The sequence below is a fragment of the Topomyia yanbarensis genome, chromosome 1, assembly GCF_030247195.1.
Source record: "Topomyia yanbarensis strain Yona2022 chromosome 1, ASM3024719v1, whole genome shotgun sequence".
In the NCBI taxonomy this organism is placed as follows: Eukaryota; Metazoa; Arthropoda; class Insecta; order Diptera; family Culicidae; genus Topomyia; species Topomyia yanbarensis.
Window position 1 is genome coordinate 42,423,239 of NC_080670.1, and position 16,927 is coordinate 42,440,165.

Consider the following 16,927-nt stretch of genomic DNA (forward strand, 5'->3'; position numbering starts at 1 on the left):
TTTTTTCCTCCCCTCTTCTGCGGTTCACCATTCACTCTGCGATTGTCAGCTGTTTTGCTGTCCTTCACCGACCTTCCTGGGCTTCTTCGGTTCCTCCTACTCCCCTGGTGTTTCCTTAACTATTTTCACATAATAATACATGATAATACTGGCCACCATACGGCGTCTCATATGTTTCTTTTTTCGCGCTCTCCGTGGTCTTCAGCGTCTTTTCGGCGTTTTAAGCTCGCTCTGGTAACGCCATCTGTTCGCATTCGGCTGCTCCTACGGCGAATTTGATGCTAATCACTAGATCCTTGGTCTGTCCATGCACGTTGCTCTGCTTTTCACGAATTCGTAGAGTTCTTCGAGTTTTTGCCTCAACTTCGTCACTATTGGTAACCCAGACTGCTGGTCTTCTTAAGCAATGCTTGGTTTCGGTGTGCTCACCTGAAACCCTAGCTTTCCTTGACGTCCCATTGGTTTGTCACCGCGTGTGCTCAGTATGGCCTCCCTCGGCTGCTCTAGATGCTGCTGCTGTTGAGGTTGCACTTGATGTTGCCCTTGTTCGTTATGCTGGGTCGGCGACCTCGCTAGCCCACCTTTTGCGAACGGGTTCACCACACTTGCTCCGTTATTATTTTTTTATTTTTATTGTGTTTGGCTTCTTGCATGCTTTTTGGGTCCCAACTTCAAGCCGCATTACCTTTGCGAGCAGTGAGGTCGCATGCAAGGGTTGACACGGTCCTTCATGGAGTACCGATTCAGAGCCGGATCGGTGCTAGTCAGGAGCCTTCAACTGAACCTACTTCCACCGTCTTAGGTGCCGGATTACGAACGTACTTGGAGACCTACCAAAGTTTTATTGGGATGGGGGTAGCCAGTGCCATTAGCCCACTCTCCGTTTCGGGGAAGTGTCACCCATCCTTACTAGTGTAGTGGAAGTGCACCACTAAGTGGATTAAAACAGGTTTTTGAATTTGGTTTCGGGGGGACCCAATGATTGGCTACGTCCTTGCATGAATATGAGGTTCATTACACATGATTTCAGAAACTTTTCCATGTTTGATCGAGATATTTTTGTTATGAAATTATAAACAGATTTTTTCCTCCCGCAGGTTGATGGGATTGACGGTATTGTAAACATCATCAAGCCACAATAGATTCAATAGAGTTATCTAAATATAAGGATCTCAGCTCTTTTTAGGTTCGATTTTCACCAAGTTCTACTACTAGTTCTCATGTTAAAAATCCACCAATCATTATGACTACTAATGCTTTGATTTGTATAAGAAGCTCGCTTTAAGATGTTGATTACAATACGCCTAGATAGTGATGTATCGAGGAAGCTGTGAGGGATGATGTGAGCCTATTTTTTGTTCTATCCTTTCCTCTCTTTACTAGCTCACAACCAACAATCAACAAAGAAAGAAATAGATAAATGAGAAAGTATATGCTATGTGTGGTGGTTTGCTATTCAAGTATTAGTAGTGTTTTGTCATGTGATGGTCATAATTTTAGTTGTATCTTGTTCATGTCTAATCCATTACATCTCTCACCTTTTATCTTTTATTCTAGAGTCCTATACTGCCATTCTACAAACGCCTTCAGCTGGACCAGTCAAGTAATAATGCCCATATCCACCAGATCCACACGTTCCATGGCGACATGACCGGGAATTCTACTGATGTGGGGTAAGTCACTCCCTGTCAGAATGTGATCCGTACACCGAAAACAAAATATCGGAATGACGGTCAGCGCGACCATCCAAGAACACACGCGAATATGTGAATGACCACAAAGTTACAAAATCGGATGTATACACGCGAAGTCACACAGACGCGAGCACACGCGACAAGCATGTTAACATACGAACGCTCAAACCGTTCGCGATCATCCACGCACACCTACGCCCGCGATAGCGCTAACTTTATAACACCCCGGCAATAAGGTGAACGCTTTAGTACCTATGAAGTTACAAACGCTGTCTCAAACGCGAACCCACAAACGCCCGTGTGTTCGTGATAATGTATCAGTGACGCCCGAAATATTTACCCTCCGTCCTAGCAACTTAGGTCCATACATTTGGTTGGACCAATCATAAACTAACGTTCATATCTACTAGACAACACGTTCCATGGCGATAGAACTCTAGTGATATGGAAGAGATCATTTATTCTAGTATCTGAACCGTACATCGAAAATGAAATATCAGATTCACGGTCCGCGCACGATCATCCAACAACAGACGCGAATATGCGAAGAGAAACACGGTCATAAAATAAAATTCATACACGCGAAGTTACATACACGTTAGCAAACGCGAAATACAAATTCACACGCGATCGTATACGTTAACGTACAAACGCTCGAATCCTTCGCGATGATACACGCGCACGCGAAATCCGTGCGCCCGCATATATCTGAACTACACAATGAAATTCACATTCAGAATCATGGCCCGCTGTAATTGGCCTTAAGTAGTGTTTTAGTGGGCGACATTGCCTGTCTCGTCTGCAATTGTAGTGTTGGATTCTGACGGGGAGCCCTTCCGAGAATCTAGCTCTACAGCTTCAGTAGCACAAATCCCAAAAAAAAAAAATTGTAAGCAGATTTTTTTCTATTCATATAATTTTTTAATGGTCTAATTTGTAAAAAAATGTTTTATACTTTTTGCACAATCCCACTTTATCTTATCAATTATTGGTCATCAACACAAATATCACAAACGTCTTCTTATTTGGGAATCAGTACTGTTTTATTGACATTAAAATTTCTGCCAGATAAAATCATGAACTCGGCATCCCTTCAGATCTACCCCTACGTCCCAGTCTCTTTCGAGCTTTCTTTCCATGTTTCCCGAAAAAAGCAGCTTTCGCATCGGGAATTGACCCTATCCAGCAGTGATTCAGAATCACAATCCATTGTTACCGACCGGCACCCCAGGCAAGTTGCTGCCAAATTTACTACGTGAATGATGCGCAGACTCCCGAACTTTTCCTTGTCCATTAATTCATTAATTCATTATTCATTTTCTCGTTTATCGTGTATAAATGAAGCTGCTGTAAGCAGCCGGAGCTTTTCTGAGTTGCGAATGAACCCCACTCCGGGCACCCTATATTGGTCTGCAAGGGAACGAACCAGCATTTTCCCTCCCGCTTGTATCAATGAAACCGACCTCGACAGGGATGGTCTCCTTCTGTCATCGAATATTAGCACCGGTGGAGCAAGAGTTCATTCGCATCCGACCTAGCATTCGTGATTTCAGCGAGAACTAGGTACACATATATGTACGTAGGTTCTTGCAGAACTGCCAGCTTGTCCAGTCCGCCATTCAGTCAGAACAGTCAGTTGCGATTTTGAGAGCGCGCCGAGTGGAAGCAAAAGTCCTACCAGAAGCGGAAAAACGGTTCATACATACCTTGCCCTAGTGATGAGCAGTTCTGTGACTGTGTGTGGTTTTCCTCGCCCCCCTGGTTCCACAACTTTCTAACCCACCACTGCACTGGGTTGGAGCAATGTGGGTGGCAAGCGGTTTTGGTGGAGAAACGGTTTTCTGGGGCAACGGGACATAGTTCTCAGCCGGTGGTGATGATGCTGTTGTAGCTGATTTTGCAGTAGTGGAGTAGGTCAACCTTGCGTTGTCCTTTTCGTGTGCCTCGGCAGAGCAGCTGTGCTATAAGTGAAAAATGTGACGGGAAGTGGAAACGCGGTGGTACACTCCAATACAAACACACATACACAAACAAGGAAATGCGAAGATTGGAACGGCGGAGTTATGGTAACTTTTTAAGGCGGCGAGTATTTAATCAAGGATTCAGGGAGGAAACCTGTCGAACATTTGACAAAAAGGCAATAATGTGGAGAAAGGATCAGTGTGAGATTTGGGTTTTACGTTTTTTTAAAGGGGAATATTCGACGAAAAGGGTTGAACAGAATAGGGTCTGTTTATGAAGTATAGTTGGTATTAGTGTTGGGAAAAGGAAGAAAAACAATCCGTATTTAAATCCGGATAGAGATTTACTACTGGTGATGCTCTTACTCTGTTTATGTCCGGGATAATATCAATAATCTTTATTGAAATCTGGATCTACAGAGGAAATGCTGTGCACATTCACATTTGTGTCCTCTGTAGCTCCAACGTAGTTTTGCTGTGGAATACTGAGTAAACAAATCATACATAAATAATGACAATCGAGTTTGGAATAGCAGAACTGCAGCGAATCCTGAACAATGTAAGTTTTTATCTAATTTTTATATATAATACCTACATACATGTATTCTCTGTCGAAGATTCTCAATTTAAGAGGAAATTATGATAGAAGTTTCTTCGCGCGAAGCGTGAAAGTGAGATAAATGATGTCAAACGAGGCACGGTAATTTGGATCGCCTCGGGCTAGATGTGCCTCGTGCCGAATGAGATTGGCTTGGGCACATTAGGATGAACGGTAATGGAGAGTATTATTATAATGGGAAATCCTTCAGCTGTTGGTGGAAACTGGAGCGAAGACAGATTACACGGCTTCCGGCGTGATATTTGCTGGATAGGTCTACGGGTTTCTTGACTGAGATGTCGTTTGGAATGGAATCATTATTAATGGTCAATCTCATTTTGGACGTTTGGCAAATGAATGGTTGGCTTCCAAAAGGAGCTAACCCCGCATTGTGTCTTATGGAATTCGTTTTCCGCCATCACTAAATGTTATTTTCTACTCACATATCGGTGAACTCGATATAATACTGTTTTTAGTTGGATTGCTTTGTACGTTGACGTTTCGGCCCAAACAGTCGTTCCTGAGGGTAAGTGCCGCTCACATACTTGCTTTGTATGGCTATTTGCAATCTAATATGTATTTCTTGCACGAATGTATATTGCTGAACGTAATTGTTCGAAAATTTCAGTGCAAGCGTCAAGTCTCAAAATTAAAAGTTGACCGAGCAATAAGGGATCAAGAGAAAAACGGTACATTGTGGTCGGAAATTTAAAAAAAATCAATTATTATCTTTCGTTATAGAGTTATGTTGTCTTCAGAATGGCACCAAGCGCTTAATTTGGCTGAAGCATAAGCATACTACTTCGGAATTCAGTCGCTGTAATCAACTTTTCAAAAGAGCTAGATAGAAATGTAGTGTCTTCGAGAAAGTTGTAGGTCCTGCCAGTTTAAATATATCTTCTGAAGACGCAAACTTTGTAAGTCCTGTATGTTTCGAGATAGAGCCTGTTTTGGTTAAAAAATTACTTACAGATTATATTTTCAAAAATGTGCCATATCTCAAAACTTGTAGGACAGAAGGTGTACTTATAATTACACAGACATACAACTTTGCCGAAAACACCATATCTCTATCACGTTCCATTACAAATATGATAAAAGCGCAGCCCTAGCGACTAAATTCCGAACAAATATGAAGTGATCACATAAAGCGCTAGAAACTATGCAACATCTTTGCCAGAGACACCATAACTCTGAAACGAAAGATAAGGAATGGAAGTATGAATTGTGGGTTACACCTCGAACTACGAAAATGCTCGTGAATCGAAAGGTAATAATCTTATTTTTTTCTACAGAACATTGGACAATGAACTACTACTCGTGTGATTAATCAATAAAAACAATGTTAATTTGAAAATGCGGAAGCTATTTTCCATTCCCTGTTAAAAATGCAAAATGTGGGTTACACTTAAAATATAAATTCGTAAATATAATGAAATTGATCGTGCAATGCACGAGGTCATTCGTCGAGAAAACTCCAACTTATTCATACAAACCAACGAACAGTTCGCAATGGCTCAACCGAATCCGACCAAATCTATACTGCTTCACCCAAAACGTACTCGGTAAGATTCGCTTACATAAATACGAGCGAAAATTGCAAGCGTTCTGGTAATGTGCACAAATTGCAAGAAGCTTCCTTGCATGTAATGCAAGAAACAGGAAAACCGAATTTTGTCTATGTATTAGCGATTTATGTGTATTGGTGACCAATATGCGTTAGATAAAAAAGACTGCTGGCATTGAAAAATGAGCCCCGCACGAACAGTTCACTACCCAATACTTTATCCATCCAACCATGCTATCAGATAGTTATGAGTGGATAAAAGTCATATATAAACACTTGGATGATTTCACGATTTATGAAAAAAGTAAAGGACACTTCCAGACTTGAACTCAGATCCTTGCGCATCGTAGCACAGATTATAAGTACTAACCTGTTTTTCCGCATAGTGAAGAGAGCGTTAAAACTCGTACAATTAGCACATCCGCAATTCGATGCTGTCTCGTGTGTAATAATAAGTGTGTAATGAATAAGTTACAATACTGCGTTTGATGATGTTGGTACGGAATGAATAAAAAGCTGACAGTAAATAAAAACTCGGCGTGCGTTGCTACACTAACCAGCATAGGCACGTGAATGTGGTGGGAATCTTATGACAGTGTGTTGAGGAAACGAATGTACGTATAGTTAGAGATGAAGTGATTTTATATGCTTGCAAAAATTGCAAGCGGCTTTAACTGCACAATTTGCAAGCGATGATAACATTATTTGCAAGTGATTGTCACTTGCAACTATTTCAAGATGTTTTGTTTTGGGTGTTCGGATTCTGGAAAAATCCCTCTAGACAAATGGTTCCTTACATGAAACTAAGCTTGTTCTTCTTCTTTAGGTGCTGGTGTTAAAATGACCCGAAACAACAGTCAAATTGCGATAACTTTTTAACCCTAGAACGTTGCACTGGGGTACAAATGTACCCCACACCTTCTTTGGAGCCATGTGAAGACGATAATTCAGCATTCGTCGACCGGGTACCCTAAACATAATTCAATTTAAAGTTCCTATTAAGAGTAGGAAAAGGTGGTATAGCCAGTTTGCTTATAGACTTCGTGGAAGCAGGTGTCAAAGTTGGCGTGGGGTACATTATTACCCCAGTGTACGGTTGCCGTTAGCGTTTCGTAAGGTTTCGTGCTGTCACTGCAAATGTGACTCGTGAGCATACTATTTTAAATACTGGTTGTTTTACTACGTAAGTAACAATTAGTATTATATAATCGTTTTTATTCATTTATTCAATTAATTTAATTTAATTTTGAAGTAGAAAAAAATCGTTCTAATTTTTGCAGATTTTTATTGTTTTATTGTTTATTTTTTATAGTTGTTCAAATCAATGGTTCGCAAGTATAATTTGTGCACAGTAACTGCTGTAACAGTAACGATGCGTGTATTACTGGTCGGAAATATTTTTATAATTTGAATTTCCACACCATTTTGTGGTATTTTCCAAAACCCGATTTTTAAACTTTCACTTTTCCAAATAATTGCACCTTTTCAAAAATATCGAAATTCCATTGTATAACGTTTCTAGACCATTCTTTGAACTTTTAAAATCATTTGATTTTTAAAATCGGTTGAAAATTCGCAAAGTTATAGTACTTTTTGTAAAAATAGTCAAAACCGCGATTTTTTCACTTTTTTGTTCAAACAAATTTATGTATCATTGATTCAATAAATTCCATACTTTCACATACACAGCTGTTTTCGCTATTAAAAAAGAAAGAAAATGATGTATTATACATTTATTTTGTTTGCATGTTCACCTGCGAAAACTGCGATCAAACCACGTACATTTGTACCCCAGTGCAACGTTCTAAGATGGAAAACGCAAGTGCAACGTTCTAGGGTTAAAATTATGTTGAGAGGCCATCTTTGAAAGCAATTTTTCCGCACCGTTGGAAAAATTTTCATGACACTCAAGCAGCGCAGTATTACTGCTTTTTTCGTTTTTCGCAGTAAAACTGCTTTTTTCGTTTTCAAAGATGGTTTTTGAAAAAATACGTTTCTCAACATGAAACATATGCTTGGGGGCACGATACGTCTACAGTTTCGGGGATCTGTAGGTCACTACTTAAATATAAATTTGAATTATTTTGACAGGAAAATTGTGCGTAATTTTGTGCGAAATCGCCAAAACTAAGCGAAGAGGACATAAAGATGGCGCCAGTATTCGATCAGCCTTTAAACAATTCATCATTCCGTTCGAAACATTGCGTGCTCGTGTGAAAGGAAAGCGCTCGTCCTCAATAAAAGCGTGTCAGATATTTCGCGTGAGTTAACAATATAATAATTTAAGGCGTTGTTGACTAGATAATCGAGAAAGAGAAAAAAAGGATTCCAAAAAAAATTCTCCGAAGTGCAAACCTGATCGTCGCACAGCTAAGCAGCCACGTAAGCCAGAATGCACAACTTCAATTCCACACTCTGGCGACGACGCCGAGGACACCGAAGAAGTCATTCGCATTTCCTTCAGCGGTTTCATGATTTTTCACATCATTTGCCACTTCATCAGTCTCTTACCTGAATTAAATCAATGCATTGCATTTATTATTTGTGTTATTCGTGTTTAAATGATCTGCAGTATTCATACTCTTCAAATAAAAGTTGAACCGCGGATTTTCTAGGAATTGTTTTATTTACTCTCGAATATAACCTAAATAAACCGGAAAAAAGTTTAGCCAGGCATTACATCAGTATTGCCAAAACCCTGCCAGATGTATAACCTTTCCAACGAGTGTTAGTTTGTCAAAATCAGTGCAAAAATACCATCACGCGAGCTCGCCAAAAAAATTTACCTACTTGACACTCTACTCTACTCAAGGAAGAGCAAGGGGTTGAAGGAAGAAAGCTTCATATGAGGGTCATATGAGCAAGCTTAGAGTTTCCCGACGACCTGGTACGATGGATTTTGGATGAATTACGATTCCAATGCCTATTCCGAGAGTACATGAGTATTTCTTATAATACTGATAATACATACCTATACATCTGGTACTCGGTGTCATGAATTCGGTTTAGAACATTATTTCTAGTCCAGTTGTTTGCGTTTTGACTTTCTCTCTTAAGAACCACGGCACTTGATAAATGTACAAAATTGGAAACACTACTTGTGAACACACTAAACCGACTTCTAACTTACCCCGGTGCATTTGTCAAGTGCCCTGGTTCTAAAGAGACGAAGTCGAAATACAAACACCTGGACTTATTATAGTTAGGTTTTGTGCCCTTCATGCATAAAGACGGTTTTAAGCCAATTTTCTCTTTAGGGAGTAATATAGCATATTATTTTTATTTACTTCAAAGTACAAAATGTGTGAAAATAATCAAAAATTCAGAATCAATTCACTTTTGCTCGATATGACCACCTTTTACCTTGACTATGGTTTTACGTCGGCCAACCACGAATCGCAAGCTGTCCGAATGTGACTTGCCGGTATTTTGGCCAACTTTCGGCCAATGGCTTTCTTCGGCGTCTGGAGCTTGGCGACAGCTGCGCGAACGGTCTGAAGTTGGTTACACTTCGAGTACCGCACCCTATAATTGAAAAACCTGATCCAAAAAGTTTGTACCGTCGTTGTACTACCGGCCGGCCTGCATCGTCAGTAGCAGTGCAGCATTTCTCGCACCATGACAGACTGCCCGCAAGTCTCACTAGAGGGAAGGCTCCTCTATTCGCCCTGCCTGAAATTCGTTGCTATCAAAAGCTACTAATCTACAAGGTGCCCTTCCAGCGTCTGGTCCGTGAGATTGCGCAGGATGGCTCTTCAAAAAGCCAACAAGGCCTACTTGGTCGATTTGTTCGAGGATACGAATCTATGCGCCCTACATGCCAAGCAAGTAACCATCATACCGAAATACATCCAACTGACTCACCGAATTCGCAGTGAGCGGCCCCAAATGTTGACTCCCACAATAAAACACAAAGCAACGGTCCGTTTCAGGACCAGCCAATTGATTTTTAATTAGAAACAATTGCAATTTTCTAGTTTTAATTGCCCCCACTCTCTTCCCATTTCTTCTTCAGCAGGCTTGAATTATTTTCAGTTTTAACGACGATGCCGTGCGGCGGCGGTCCTGCTCGAAAAAAATTCGTTCATAAATTCATGAATAAAGATCACGATTTCGTGAACTGTATGATTTACGAAAGCCGTGATCAAGTTTCTGAAATTATGACTGCTGAACTTCGCATTCGTTAGTATTTCAACAACACTAGTTTGCCCCGAATACATACATGGCGTTACATTCGAATGTTTGTTTTGGGGGACGGGCATAGCGTAGTTGGTAAATCGATTGCCTTCCTTGTACGCAGCTCACCTGGGTTCGGGTCCCAACCCCGCACATAGGGTTAGAGATTTTCCCAAAAGAGATTCACATCTTTTCGTCGAGGAAGCCAGTTTTTGGGTTGTTTCAGGTGGAATTTTCTAGAATCTTCTTCAGCTGATTCTTATTTTGAATCGGGTGTTCCAGTATTTTTCGTTCAAGATGATCCCACAAATTTTCTATCGGATTTAGGTCCGCTGATGGGGGAAGATGTCGGAGCGTCGATGTTACGTTGTCGAGCAACCATTCTTTAACAATCTTCGATGAATGCTTGGGATCATTATCCTGAGCAAAGCGAAAATTATATCCATGGCCTAATTTCCACGCACTAGCTTTTAAATTGGGGATCGTTCATAAATGACGTAACACTATATGGGGGAGGGGGAGTTTTGCATTTAGTGATGTTGTGTGACCACGGGTGGTAGGGGATCATGTCAGGCTACGTAGCTTTTTTAAAGGGGAATAACTAACATCGTTCTTTATTTTTTAATTTTTTTTACAGAGACAGGGGGTGGAGGGAGAGTTACCGTCAAGCTACGTAATTACCAGGGGGTATTTAGACGTTTGTGACGAAATGCTACGATGGGGGAGGGGGTGTTAAAATTACTCAAAAAATGCTACGTCATTTATGGATGGTCCCTTGTTCTTTAAAATGTAAAATACATGAATATATCCATGGTAGATTCGATAAATTTCAAGTTTCTTGGACCACTTGCAATGAAGGCACCCCACACCATAACATGACCACCGCCGTGCTTTACTGTCGGCCGCCAATTTTTCTGATTTAACTCATTATTCGGTTTGCCCTACACTCTAACCAATCCGTCAGTCCTGAAAATATTAAATTTGCTCTCATCCGTAAATATAACGTTGTTCCGAAAATTCTCTGGTTCTACCACATATTCATGGGCGTATTCCAACAGCCATTTCATATTTTTAGCGAAAATGAACGGCTATTTACGCGCCACGCATCCTCGATATCCTTTATCGTGGAGGGCATTGCGTATTGTTTGTGGGTTAACTTTAATGTTGTCGCACCGCATCAGTCTATCTGCAAGCTTAGGAGAACTCTGTTTAGAATGTTCCTTGATTTCACGTAAAAGTATGCAAACGTAACGATCTCTAAGCTTCGGTTTGCGACCTCTTCCGGGAGAAGTCACAAGATTTTTTTGAAGCTCTGAAGTACATACTGCACCGAAGATCGTGAGCGGATTCGCAGTTCCTGCAATTTCGGACAAACTTTTACCAACGATCAGTTAGCCAGCGGAATTTTGGTGTGAGAATCGGCCATTATGCGGATAAAATAATCTAACACATTTAGATTACACGAAAAACTAAAAAAAATGATTTTATCGAATATGCTGTAGAAATCATCAGAAACTTATTCTACAGGACACGACGCGGGTACTTGTTTCCACCTGTTTGACACATACTTGTTTACTTCACATAGTTTTGAAACGGTCGTAAGTGTACGTGCAATTTTTTGCGAGGGTCAGCCCCAAAAGGAAAAAGAGCGTGTCCGGATAAGAATAAGAAGATTTGGCAGATTTGACAAACGCAAAACAGATTCAAGATAATCTGCATAAGGTGTATGCATGTGTGCACAGTAATATTTTTGGTGGCAAACGCTTTGAGAGGCTGAAAGCACTAGTTTCTCTATTCAAAACATTGTTTTAATTAATTTCGTTTTTATTAACCTCTTTTTTGGGAAGTGAATCAGTATTTACGCAATGTCGATCTTGTCAATCGTAAAACCAAAACTCTCGCTTTACGTATGCCTATACCTTATCTGGTACATCTTGGGTTTTCACGTCATTTGCAGTTTGACAAGACCAAAATTTGACAAGACCATAATTTGATGTTGGAACGGTCTATCCCTGAGAATGATCATAGGAAGGGCAATCCCTCGATTTTTTGATGTCGGTTTCGTTGCTTTTTTGAAGCTCGCGAATATTTTAACAATGTTTTTGGTTTTCAACATAATTTGACATTTGAACTACAGAACGGACTGCGTTCTGCACCAAATGTCTTAAACTATGAATTCAGGAGAGTTCCCTTAATACATTTTTCTAATGATTTATTATTGGAGTAAATGCTGTACGGGCAAGTTTTTGATACAGTGTAAAGGTTCCTAAGCTTACACGACTTTTCTTTCGAAAATTCGAGAAAGGGGCTCTTATATTTAAAGGTAAGCCCTTAGTCACGCCAAAAACAAAAGTTTTGACATAGATATTAACCTTCTTTAGGTGTTAACTTTTTGTAACGAATAAGGTGTTAGCGGGTCATATTGACCCCGATTTCGAACTCAGTTTTAAGACACATTTCAAGCCAAATCTAAATAAACTTGTACCCAAATTGTTTGTTGGAGTTTAAATTTTCAGTTTTTGTAAATATTACCGTTTTTTAGCCGGTTGGCCAGTGGGAATCGGTGCCGTATGGAGTCATGTTTGGCATACATAAATGTATGCAGAACCGTAATCATAAATCACAGGTTTATTGACAGAATTCTAATAATAATCATAAACAAATCAAAAACGAGAATGTATATATCAATTTTTTACATGATTGCCCGATCTTGGATGTTCTGGATTACGATTCCGATTCTGATTCCTGCGGTATAATAGTATTTCTTATAATATTGAACTAGCGACAAGTGGTCACTCAATATGTAATATTCTTGAAAGCTTATATAAAATTCCATCTAAAATGATATTCATACTTCGACTCAACTATTGAACCTGAATTCTACATGAAAATCGTCCGAAAGAACCGGAACATCCGTATAACTGCTCAATTCATGAACCTAGTTCTAGAACTGAAGTTTTTTGTGGATCTTCCGAAAAGTTTCTGCGAAACCAATAGTTCCGGTCACAAATACGATTTGCTTGCAACATCTACTCTTCTTTTCAGATTTTCCGAATGGTCATTATGTGACCAATAGGTTCGACTTTTCACTCGGAACTACGAGCTTATGCCAATTCTACGTGAACAAATGTTTTAAAATTCTAGATCTAGATTCATGAATTAGCCTGATTTACGGATGTTCCGGATCTTCCGGACGGATTATTTTCACGTAGAATCCAGGGTTAAGATCATTTCAGATGGGATTTTATATAAGCTTTCAAGAATATTACAAAACTTTGGGATCAGTTTCATTGATAGACCACATTGTCACTTGTTCAGTATTATGAGAAATAGGGGAAACCGAGGAGATTTGAAACAGAGGAGAGTTGAAACAGTGCCCGTTACTAGCGAAACAGTACCGTTTGGGATAAAACAATAATGCATGTGTTTTAGTTATATCGTGCTCACAAACCCTCTAATACACGCCAACTACGTTAAATGAGTGGTTTAGTATGTACAGTAAACACACTACAAAAAATGAGCAAAAGTATCTTTTCGTTATTTTCTTCAAATTTATATAAATAGGATATTAATGATGTTCGATCATGAAAATATCACTATTATGCAGACTAAGAGTTAACATTTATGAATTGTATGCGTTTCTTTCCATTTTTGCGATGTATAAATTGTAAATTGTGGATCAAGCCTTACTTCTCGACCTAGGAGAGTTGAAACACCTTGTTTCAACTCTCCTCGATGATGAACTTCTTGTCATATAGTAATGTAATAATCCAATAAACGTTCCGGAACAAATAATAATAATCAAGATTCTTCTTTCCTGGATTGACAACAGTGATCAACGTTCTCAATTTATTAGATCTAGGTCATTAATAGCCACGGAATATGCATTTCGTCGCTGTTGTGCTATCTTATGACAAGCGCCATTTAGCACATTTCGAGAAAAACGATTTTTAAAGTTTGAGATTGAATATCTTGAAACTTATAAATGGTATAAACAATCCAAAGAAGACAATTGATGCTTCTATCTATTCTGCATTAATCTCTCAAATATTACGAAGATCGGTTGACTATGTTGCGAGTTTGTACTATGAATGTAAACAAAAATCGCACTCACACGTGTCATAGGCGTGTATTGATGACAAAATTTGTATGACGTGTCATAATCGTGCATGGAAAATTTTCCATAGAAAAAAATCATCACTTTTTAACTTTTATTCATATCTTTGGGTTCATATGGTCTATAAACATTCGGTGAAATGCATGTTAAAGGAAATGAATCAGAGAATCTAGAAAAAATTGTTATTCTTGATTACAGTGTTGCCAAATATCTTTTATTTCCAGTTCAAAACTAAAACTGTGTTTTTCTCACAACTCGTATAATTTTTTTTCGAAAATGTTTATGCCATTGTGTTCCTCAGACATTGTCACACATAAAACCGTCCAAAACTTCAATATAACTTGAGCCAATCCCTAGCTATAGTGATTTGAAGCAAAAAACTCGCAATTTCTCATCATGTTTCTAGCTATATCTAAGTAACCAAGTAGAATTTCGAAATTCTGAAAACGCCACTTTGTAGAGATTTTTCAAACAAGTAATGTGGCATATCTAATTCAGTTTACCCCAAAATGGCGTTTGTCATAAGATAGCACAACAGCGACGATTTGTTCTAATTGTTTACTCCTATCAGCTTCTGAAGCTTGGAGCGAAGTGACCATAATTCAAAATGAACCAAATACTACCGAAATGGATACCAAATGATAAAAATGCATGTCATTTTAAGGAATTATCTTAGTATGAACGAATAAAAATGACTCAATTGTAACGTTTGATGGTTTAGAAAACGTTTTGATAATATTTAAAATAATTGGTTACTTGTTTCAACTCACATTGATGGCTGTTTCAACTTACCTCGGTATGAGGAGAATTGAAACAAAGATAACACTGGTACAAAAATTAATATATTGATGCTTTCTTATTAATTTGTACCAGTTATTCTGATGTAATTTGATAAAGCATAAGCAGAAGTAAGAAATTTAAAAATAAGCAATCATCGAATGACAGAATCGAATGTCGATTTATCCAACAAAAACCGAAAAATGGTTTCAACCCTCCTCGGTCTCCCCCACTATTGTACGCCGGAATCGGCATCAAAATCGTAAGGCGGAACACTCAGGATCGTAGGAAAGTGACATGTACATTCTCATTTTTGTTTTTTGTGTGTATTATTAGTATTCTGTCAAAAAAACTGTGATTTATGATGACGATTCTGCATACATCTATGTATGCCAAACATGACCTCATTCGACACCGATTCCCACTGGCCAACCAGGTCAAAAACAGTAATATTTACCAGAAACTGAAAATTGAAACTCTAACATACAATTTGGGTACCGTAAAACGGGGGAACATTGATCACTTTTTCAAAAGTTTTTCGAATAACTATCTTCACTTCAAGTAGATGTGACTGTTTGCATTTTTAAACAAGTACCGGTACTCATAGATAGAAAATATTCAAATGTTTGATTTTTTATTTTGTTTTACTATAAAAATAAATTTATTTAGCTGTAAATTTTCATTCGTTGCTTTTGGGGTAACTTTGATCAACGAAATACAGCAATGTTTCGATTATATCACTATGCGTTTATATCAATACTCGTTTATATCACCCTCGATTATATCACGGTTTTGTCTCGATTATATCATGCTTTTTGAAAAACAGACAAGGCACACTACGTTGTGATCCAATTAAGCCACATACCTGATACTTTTAAGATATTTTTACAATTGATTTGCTTATTTACATGTAGGGTAATGAGCCTATTATTGGGTTTCGGACTATTTCGTTAAGGGTTATCATATATAATGGGGTCGGTCAAAAAGTCGTACTTTTTATTCGTTTATCTTAAAGAATAGATTCTTAAAAATGAATCTGAAATCTTTTTAGAGGTCTAAGTAGTAGAAACAGTAGTTCAGTAGTAGTTTATTTTTTAAATTCTTCGTAACTTAAGTGCCGTGTCCTTAAGAAGGCGTCTGGTGTAGTGGGTAAGAAACGACTTCTTTTTTATTCGCTTAATTTTTTGTTATCCGCAGGAAAATCTAACACAATGATGAGAAAAACAAAATTGGAAAGATATGTTAGGTATGCCGAGATATGGCATTTTCTCTAGAATGGATGTGAAACCTTTTCTTCTGGAAGGACAACATCAACGATTGGATATGGGACTATTTATATGGATGTTGAAACAACGAGAACTGAATTGTAGTCCATTCGAATACATCTTAACGTGCCAGATTCCTTCAAGTTTAGATTTGGGTGGTTCAACAATTTTAAGAAACGGTACGGGATACGTAAAGTGAAACTGTGTGGAGAAAAATTATCCGCCATATGATGCCATACCATTTGACCCAATGCGTTGAACAAAGATGGCGAACGCTGCTCTAACCAACGGCTTCAAATGGGTAGTATGAAAATGGAAACATGACAAAAATAGGCTCATTACCCTACTATAATTTATTCTTTTTGATTAATTTTAACTTTTTATTACTTTTTGTTTATAGAAATACACGGATTAATGCTTGAATGTAATCTTTTGTTTTGTTTTGAATATATCACGCTTCAAATATATCACGCTAAAATACAGACCGGCCGTGATATAATCGAAACATTACTGTATGTCTATTGAAATGAGAGATAACGCTTGAAATGTTGTGTAACTTGCATATCTGCAGGCAATTTCATTGCTCGATATTGTGACGTCATGAACGAGAACAAAATTGGCTTTTATCGATCTTTTTCAGGAAAATATTCAAAATGAAATATTTAACAACAAAAATATTATTATTCGTAACATTTTTGTACAGATTTTCAATAATGTCCTAAAGCTCTGAACTCTATTAAAAATTGTTGCTCTCCATGAAAGAGGAAAAGTC

The 16,927-nt window shown here is 38.4% G+C and overlaps 1 protein-coding gene across 1 annotated transcript in view; it reads left to right on the forward strand.

Moving 5' to 3' along the window:
• The first annotated feature begins 3,348 nt into the window (after positions 1-3,348).
• LOC131695083 (octopamine receptor beta-3R-like) overlaps positions 3,349-16,927 on the forward strand; it is a 190,288-nt gene continuing 176,709 nt past the window's right edge. The window contains exon 1 of the mRNA XM_058983615.1: positions 3,349-3,760. The gene's annotated coding sequence lies outside the window, so the exon portion shown is untranslated. The remainder of the gene's footprint in view (positions 3,761-16,927) is intronic.